This window comes from Pelodiscus sinensis, chromosome 4 (assembly GCF_049634645.1).
Source record: "Pelodiscus sinensis isolate JC-2024 chromosome 4, ASM4963464v1, whole genome shotgun sequence".
Classification (NCBI taxonomy): Eukaryota; Metazoa; Chordata; order Testudines; family Trionychidae; genus Pelodiscus; species Pelodiscus sinensis.
Genome location: NC_134714.1, coordinates 120,677,652 through 120,686,318, shown reverse-complemented (window position 1 = coordinate 120,686,318; position 8,667 = coordinate 120,677,652). Strand labels below are relative to the sequence as shown.

At 48.8% G+C, this 8,667-nt stretch overlaps 1 protein-coding gene across 3 annotated transcripts in view; it reads left to right on the top strand.

The window, feature by feature from the left end:
• Window positions 1-506: 506 nt before the first annotated feature.
• EPS8L2 (EPS8 signaling adaptor L2) overlaps window positions 507-8,667 on the top strand; it is a 112,957-nt gene continuing 104,796 nt past the window's right edge. For all 3 annotated transcript variants that reach the window (XM_006124878.4, XM_006124875.4, XM_006124877.4), the window contains exon 1: window positions 507-775. The gene's annotated coding sequence lies outside the window, so the exon portion shown is untranslated. The remainder of the gene's footprint in view (window positions 776-8,667) is intronic.

Here is an 8,667-nt window from a genome sequence, read left to right as displayed (position 1 = left end):
AGTTGCCCAGGATATAGGCTATTTGCCCACATCCTCTGCCTCCCTCCAAATTCCACGCTGAAGACGCCAAGGAAGGAAGGCCCTGACTTTCCCAAGCAGGAAAAAACACCTAGGGAGACAGAGAGAGTCTGTGAGCCAAAGGAAAACTCCGGAGAGGCGGCTCGTGCTTCACAAAGACGCCTTGTTACCAACCTGGCTGTTCAGTGGGAGAAATTCTCCCTCCTCGGTCTCTCCGCCCCGCCCTGCCCCACTCTTCCCAGAAGACAGAAAACAAATAATAGCCACCGCGCCCTCCCTGCCCTCTGCCCAGGCAGCGTGGAGCTCTGCTCCCCGACGGCTGCGCCAGGTGTCGGCAGTGGCACCCCGCACTGGAGGCAGCTCCAGGGATGCCTTCTGACAGCCAGGGCCTCCTGCTCGTAGTTACACAGTAACCTGTTGTCTAGCTGCAGCTCCACCTCTCCCTGCCTCCCAGCCCTCCCCTCCCTGGCTGTGCCTCTGCCGCCCAGACGCCTGTCACCTGCTCTCAGAGAAGCTTGGGAGGCTGAAGTGGAAGGCAGGGACAGAGGCAATAGAAAAAAGGAGCCACCTGGAAAATTAGGTGGGCTTAGCCCCTCCCTCTCTGTTAGACTGTGGGGCTGCATTCGCAGCACGGTGCAGAGGGAAAAGACGAGGGGTGCCTGGTGTACTGAGCATGGCAGCAGGACTTCCCTAACCGGGCACAAGCTATCTGGGAGAGGAAACAGACCAGGAAACAGCAAGCGGCTTCTCAGCACTGGTAAGTCTCACCTCTTAGTTCTCTACAATCCATTATTTTTTGTAACATCTGCCTGCTTCAAAGAACAGGTCCAGGCAGCAGGGGAAATGTGTGTGTTTGGTGAGGGGAAAGGGGGGTAAGAATGTAGTGCCGGGAGATGTTGAAGAGAGGGATTTCTGTAAAGAAGGGGAAAAAAGCAGCAATGTTTCCAGTGTTTTCCTTTTCTCGCCCTTCCCTGCCCAATGTCCTACCTCCAGTAGGTGGCACTTTCTTGGCAGGGGATGGATGTTTGGCAGAGAAGAGGTTTTTTAATGAAGTCTGAAGATTGCATTTTTGTGTCGCACTGTTTGTTTGCAAACAAACGTTGGAGTTTCCTTCTCTTGGGAGAAGTTGGAAGGAATTTTCCCTGTTTCACATTTGGGTCCTTTCCTACTTGCTGTTTCGTGGGGTTTTCTCCTCTCCTCCCCCCGGCCACAGAACAACCTTGACACAATTTTACATCATACTTAAAAATCGAGTGCAAGTAAATTCTGAGTGTAGGCTCCCTGAAATCTTTCATTCTATACCCGTTTCAAACAGGAGAGGTTATCTGTATGGTTTCCCCCTTTTGCTTATTTAGATGTTAAATGCTGGTGCAAATTTGGTGAGGCTGGATTTCTTTGAAGCGCTGACTGATGGTATTTTAAAGTCTGGAATTATTCCTCATATTATGACACGATCGGGCAGTAAAATATGATGACATGTCACCTACAAGTAGGGAGATTCCTGAGGATTCTGACTGCTGCGCTGCTTTGGAAAACATGTCAAGAGCGGTGTGGAAGATTAAACAGCATCAGGTCCTTCAATTCTTGCACATTTAAAAACCCCACTGCAAGGTTTGTCCCACAGTGAGACCAGTTGCCACATCAGAGGGCCAGATCGTTGGTTAGTGTAAACTGTCCCACCTGTCTAAAATTCAATAGCACTTTACTCAGCTTCTCAGGTGGTGGATAGTAATCTGTGACAGCCTTCTTGGTGCCAAACAAAATACAGCCAACATGATCTCTGAGAATTCACCAGTAAGATTTGCAATTGCATGTTCAAGATTCTATTCAGTTGTGTGACCCAGTCATTCGCTTGGACAGTAAAAAGAGAGACCCTGATAAATAAGCTCTTTGGAGGTCTGAGATTTTTAAAAGGCTCCATCATAAAAAAGGAGATTGAAAGCCAAATCAAGGACTTTGCTAAAGAAATGCAAATAAATTCAGTAGAAACCGTCCTGCCAGGCAGCATATTGGTCTCATTTAAGCAAGAGGCATTTAGAGCAATATAAACAATTTAATTACTATCCGAGATTTGCAGTCAGACCTGAGTCAGATCCTCAGCTGGTGTCCAAAACGGGTCGCCTTGTATAGGCTGGAATCAAACCACCCTGGAAACACTTTATCATTAATATTATTTGTTTAGTGGTAGGGCCACGGAGCCCCAGTCATGGATACGCCTCCCACTGTCATAGGCACTGTACAAACTTTAAAGTGATTGCTTGGGATGGAGGTATGCTTGTGAGTGCGGGTGCATGATCATTTGCCTAATATATGAGAGTGCTGATCATTAGGTTTTGTAGTATCTAGCACTTGAAAACTGAATCCATGCTAAAGGAACACATTCAGCTGAATCTGCTATTGACGTAGATCAGTGTTGGTAGCTAAATGAGCTGTGCCAATCTACTCCAGTTGGGGAGCTGACCCCTTGACCTGACCGATCACTTTCCTGTGTGTGTTGCAAAGGAGAGTGCCCTTTAGATTGGTTTTTGACTGTCCAGGTTCTTTCTTGGGGATGAAGAAATCGTAAGAGACGCCACAGTTCTCAAGGCCCCAAATGCCTCCAAAGATATTCGAGAGGTTTTATTAGACTAAGAAAAAAGTGAACTATACCTTTGTATTGTCAGTCGGTGTGAGGGTGGGGTTGAGGCATGTCCCAAGGAAATAACACAGAGCACTGTGAGCGGACAGTTAACTATTCTGGGGCATGAGAAATATCCCACGTTGGGAAGTGGGAAAGGGAGTGGGAGAAGAGGGTATAATCTCACAGAACTGTTGCCTGGACGATTCCCTCAACTGTGCCCTCTTCTCTGTCTCTCTCCTTTTTTCTTTCTCTCTCTCTGCTCACTCTCTCCACCACATCATAGGCGCTCTCTCTCTTTTGTGAATGCTGATTATTTCAGCATGATTTGTAATAAAGTTACCCACTCTTTACTGAGTCGGCCCAAATATTCACAGACCAAACATCCCCTCAGAGAGACAGTCCCCAGGGGCTGTGCCTTGGAAAGACCATGTACTTTCTGGAACGACATGGTAGCCAGGGATTTTTTTTCCCACCCTGTAATAAAACACACCCAAACGGCTTTGCAACTGTTCTTCCTGGAGTGATGTCAAAATGGTAGTGCATAGCATATCTAACACTGCAACATCACTCCTTATCTAAGGTGTCCACACCAGACCTACTTTATTATCTATCTAATGAACATGAGTCAAAGTGCCCACGGTACTAGCTAAGGGCCTTTAAGACTTCTCACCTTATCAGTGAGTGCCTCTGCCTTCCTCCCCCGTTCCACTCATCTGTAAGACACTGAAAAGCTTTCATCACCACCCTACTTAGGATTATGCTATTGCTAATATGAAATCCTCTAGCCACAGAATAGGTAGTGCAAGGCTACTCAATTTTGGAAGCCCCGGGGGCCACAATGATACTCACAGCACATGCTGAGGGCCGCAACTTAAGTGTGGTTGCATATACATGCAAATTTATATGCAAACATATGTAAATAGCTTTTCACACTGACAGGCATGAATACAAAGTTTAAGGCAAGACTACACAACATGCAGGCCCCATTTAAGTCAGTTCTGCTGATACTAATAAAATGCAATATTGACCCCATTTCCTCCCACATGACGGCATTTTTAATGAGCAATGACAGTCCAGGAATTTAACTACTAAAACGCATATCAACAGAAGCCCATTAGATTGACTACTTTTTTGTTTTGGCTCCCACCCACGGGCTGAATGTTGAGCCCCATGTAAAACCAAACCAGGCTGCATGTGGCCCACGGGCTGTATGTTAAGTAGCCCTGAGGTAGTGGATATTCCATTATCTCACGTTACAGCAGGGACAATGGCCCCAACCAAGCATGTGCTAGATATTGTGCAATCTGAGGCCAGGCTGGGAACAAACTTTGGCTCCTGGCTTTCAGTCCAGAGCCCTACCCACATGACCATGTGACTTATTAATCTTATCCATGGGAGGTGCCACTGCCAGAGAACAGAGGGGAGAGGAATCTCCTTCTGTCGAGATGCACTTTAGGCTCAGTAGTGGTGGGGGGGGCCCTGGTTTGTTGAAACCTGGACTGAGACATTTTGTGTCTTTTATACACCTCTAAGGGGTGACAACAACTCATGCTACCTGCACTGGATTTCAACAGACAACCTTCAGGCAAATTTATCCTGCTACCAATCCTAAGACAGCTGGTCAGCACTACAAACAGGGAGTTTAACTTCAGCCGGTGCCCAACTGGAGCACCTAAGGGAGCCAGTAACGCATGTGATTGATTGCCCTGATACTGCACAGAAAAGGCCTCTTTGGCTAGGCAAGTTTGCATGCAAATGGAAAGCTTTTCCCACTGTAGGGAAGCAAAAGGCTTCCAGTCACATTATGCAGATCTTTGGCAGCAGTGTCGGGTGTAATTCTCTTTTGATGAAACGCACGATGTGGAGGATAAAATGACCTGGTTTTTTTGCCCCCCAAGGAATCTAGATAAATGAGTAGGAACCACAATTTTAAAAAGGGAAATAATCTGTTATGGAAATGTCCAGAGGTGAGACACACATTTGGAGGCCTCACACACCGTTAGTTCTGGTCGCACACAGATTTCCCAAGGATCACACACTCAAGCTCCACCTATGCTCCAGTGCTTACACCACCCCTTATTGAAACACACTTGATCCTAGCAGGATTCTGGAGACATTTCCTTAGCCCAATAAACAGCGTCAATAAATGGCGGCAGTTTGCCAGGGTTAGCCCCTGGCAGGCCGCCACCACTATATTTACCTGCGCCTCAGCTAGTACGGGCAATTGCAGCTTCCATTGGCCACGGATTGCCGCTCCCACCAATGGGAACTGCGGGAAGCAGCATGGATCAGGACACCACTTCCCGCAGCTCCCAGTAGCTGGGAAGCATGATCCATGGCCAACGGGAGCTGTCATCACCCATACCTGTGGAGGTGGAGGTAAATATAGCACCAGGAGCTAACCTTGGAGACTGGATCTAGCCCGCAGGCTGGTATTTGCCCACCCCTACCTTAGACCATAGGGATGGGAATATTTATTTCTGACAGTCTTGTTATAAACTATGCTCTGGGCTACATGGTAGTCAGGATGTAAACGGCTAACCGGTAAGCCTCATCCTTAATGGGTGCGACTTACCAGTTCTGATTCACCAGAAGGGGCTGGAGCAGCCCCTTGCCCACCCCAGGAAGGGGGCTGCTTCAATCCGGCAGAGCTCAGGAGCAGCCCCTGCTTGTGGAGGGTCGAGCTGTGGCCCATCCTGCAGGTTACACACTGGCTCCCCAGGAGCACGGCCGGTTGGCCCTGTTGGCAGCCCCTCTCCTAGAGAAGCTTTGCTGTGGGCTCTGTAGTATAAAGCTTAAATAAAGTTTATTTACTTAAATTAAGCATATTTATTTAAGCTGTACACTGCAGAGCCCACGACGCGTGTAACCGCTGTGATCTTTAGTGGTTACCTTTTTACATGGTAGGGAGCCATTATTCTATACCATGATTCTCAGACAACCTATTTATTTCCACGCTGGCCCTGCTAACCCCTTGCTAGCAAAAGCCACATAGAAAGAGCAATGGGGGTGTTTCCTGTGGCAAAGGAGGCTGCTCATTCAGAGATGCTCTCCGCACCAGAGCCAGTCTGACGGTTTCAGAGAAATACAGTCCTTGGTTGGGGTATTAGTTTCCTCAGCCCGCTCCTTCCACTAGCAGACTCCTTTCTGCCTCCATGTAGGAAACTCCTTTTGACTTCACTGGGCTTGGGACCAGGCCCTAGTTGTAGGGCCCTACCAAAGTTACAGGCATGCAAAATGCATCGCGGACTGTGAAATCTGGTGTCCTCCCATGCAGTCTGGCCTGGTGGGAGCTTTTACCTTGTACTGTACAGATTTCATAGGGGAGACCAGCAGTTCTCAAATGGGTTGGGGGGGGGCACAAGGATATTTTAGGAGTGTCACGGTATTACCACCATTACTTCTGTGCTGCCTTCAGAGCTGAGCAGCTGGAGAGCAGTGATGTAACACTGGCCCAGCTCTGAAGGAAGCGCTCCACTCCGAGCAGTGCAGAATATCGTACCCTCATCGCCTTTGCATCGGCACTGCCACCTTCAGAGGTGGGAGGCCAGAGAATTGTAGCTGTTGACCAAGGGCCCAACTTTGCAAGCTGCAGTGCGGAAGTAAGGGTGCCAATGCCCTACCCTGGCCTCCTTACTTCTGCACTGCTGATGGTGGTAGCTCTGCCTTCAGAGCTGGATTCCTGGCCAGCAGCTTCTGCTCTTTAGCTATTCATCTCTGAAGGCAGCACTGCCGCCAGCAGTTGCACAGAAGTCAGAGTAGCACTACCCTCCTCTTGCAACACCGTGACATTTCAGATGTAAATATCTGAAACGATGAAATTTGCCGTTAAGATCCCAGGACCGTGAAATTGACCAAAATGGACTGTGACTTTGGCAGGGTGATTGGTCTCTGACTTAGGGATACACTGCCCACCTGAGAGCTGGGAATGGCCCTACTTTCAGACTTGTCCAGATATTCTGGTTATTCCACAGAACAAGTGTTTGGTCTTGGATATTTCAAAGACTTATAGACTCACATGACTGAACCTCTAGTTAGTTAAGTCAGGGAAACTGACCACATGCAGCCTGAGTGTGTCTGTACTAGGGACATAAAATTCTGGTTAATCAGTTAACTGCTTAAACGTTAGGTTAACCTAATATTTAACAGGTTAACCGACTGAGCCAGGATCTCGGCAGGGGACTGCGTCAACCCAGCTGGAGCAGCCCCCAGCCCACCGGGCTCCTTCTCCAGGCCCCATGCAGGGGCTGGAGCAGCTGCAGCTCCCAGTTCCCCCCAGAGCAACCCCTGTCCACAGTGGGCTGGGCTCCACATGAGCAGAGAACATATCACAAGAACAGCCATACTCAGTCAGACTAAAGGACCATGCAGCCCAGTATCCTGTCTTCCAACAGTGGCCAATGCTAGATGCCCCAGAGGGAGTGAACAGAAACAGGTAATCCTCACGTAATCCCTCTCCTGTCATCCATTTCCAGCCTCTGACAAACAGAAGCTAGGGACACCATTCCTACCACTTCTTGCTAATTGTCATTGATGGACCTAACCTCCATGAATTTATCTATTCTTTTTTAAAGTGCTGGTCCTTCACAGCATCCTCTAGCAAGGAGTTCCACAGGTTGACTGTGCATTGCATGAAGAAGATCTTCCTTTTGTTTTAAACCTGCTTCCTATTAATTTCATTTGTTGACCCCTAGTTCTTATGTTATGGGAGGCTTCTCTGGGTGCCACTTAACCTTTCACATCCCTAGTCTGTACCTCAAGGATGCCCTGCAATCAGACTAGTCCTGTTGCACTCTCCGAGGCTCTCTGGTGAGCTCCCTGGCTGCCCCAGCCAATGTGCTGCCAAAATCCCCCTGCCCACGCTTTCCGGACACCCCACCAGACCCATACCCTGCCCTTACACTAGCAACAGCTGACCTGGGCTTTCCACTGTGAAAATAGGGGTCACTCCACTCCAGCTGCTCCCACTCCTTCCACCTTCTAACTGGCTGAAAAAGAAAAATAAGGACTTCATTGCTGCAAATCCCAGCCTCCATGTTTCCAATGCTGGGGGCCACCACAAGCCAGGGGCTGCTTGCTGTGTGTGCTGTGTGTCTCCACAGCAACCAGGCAAACTGTCTTGCCACTATGCATGCTTGAGCCATGTATTAGACTAGTGTAACTAACCCACGTAGGGCCGGGTCCCTGAGGATCCAGCCCTTGGCATGGGTTAAGAGGAGAGGGTGCAAAGGTTGGGGGGCTCTGGGCTGACTCCCAGGTGCAAATTACAGCTGCTGTTATTATGGTACTTAGGAATCATCGAGGGGAAGAGGTGTCCTAGCCATGCTCCTTTTCCCCAACCATCTCCCCATGCAGCCAACATGGACAAGTTGGCAAGATGTCTCCTGCCTATCTTATCAAGGGTGGTATCCTTCAGGGGCCAGTTAAAGAGGCTTTAGGGCAGCTTTGCCCTCACAGAGCACCACAGAGCTGCGCGACACAGCTGAAGATCTGATCTTAAACTAATTACAGCCTTTCTATAGGAGTGCAACCCTCGCTCAAGCTGGATATGGCACTAGAACATAAGAACATAAGAATGGCCGTACTGAGTCAGACCAAAGGTCCTTCTAGCCCAGTATCCTGTCTGCCGACAGTGGCCAGCACCAGGTGCCCCAGAGAGGGTGGACCGAAGACAATGATCAAGTGATTTGTCTCCCGCCATCTCTCTCCAGTCTCTGACAAACAGAGGCCAAGGACACCATTTTATCCCCTGGCTAATAGCCTTTTATGGACCTAACCTCCATGAAATTATCTAGCTTCTCTTTAAACTCTATTATATCATAAGACTACAGGCAGTCCCCGGGTTACGTACAAGATAGGGACTGTAGGTTTGTTCTTAAGTTGAATGTAAGTCGGAACTGGCTCCAGATTCAGCTGCTGCTGCTGAAACTGACCAGGGGCTGACTACAGGAAGCTGGAGGCAGAATTGCTCTGCCCCCAGCTTCCTGGAATCAGCCAGTGATCAGTTTCAACAGCGGCTGAATCTCGAG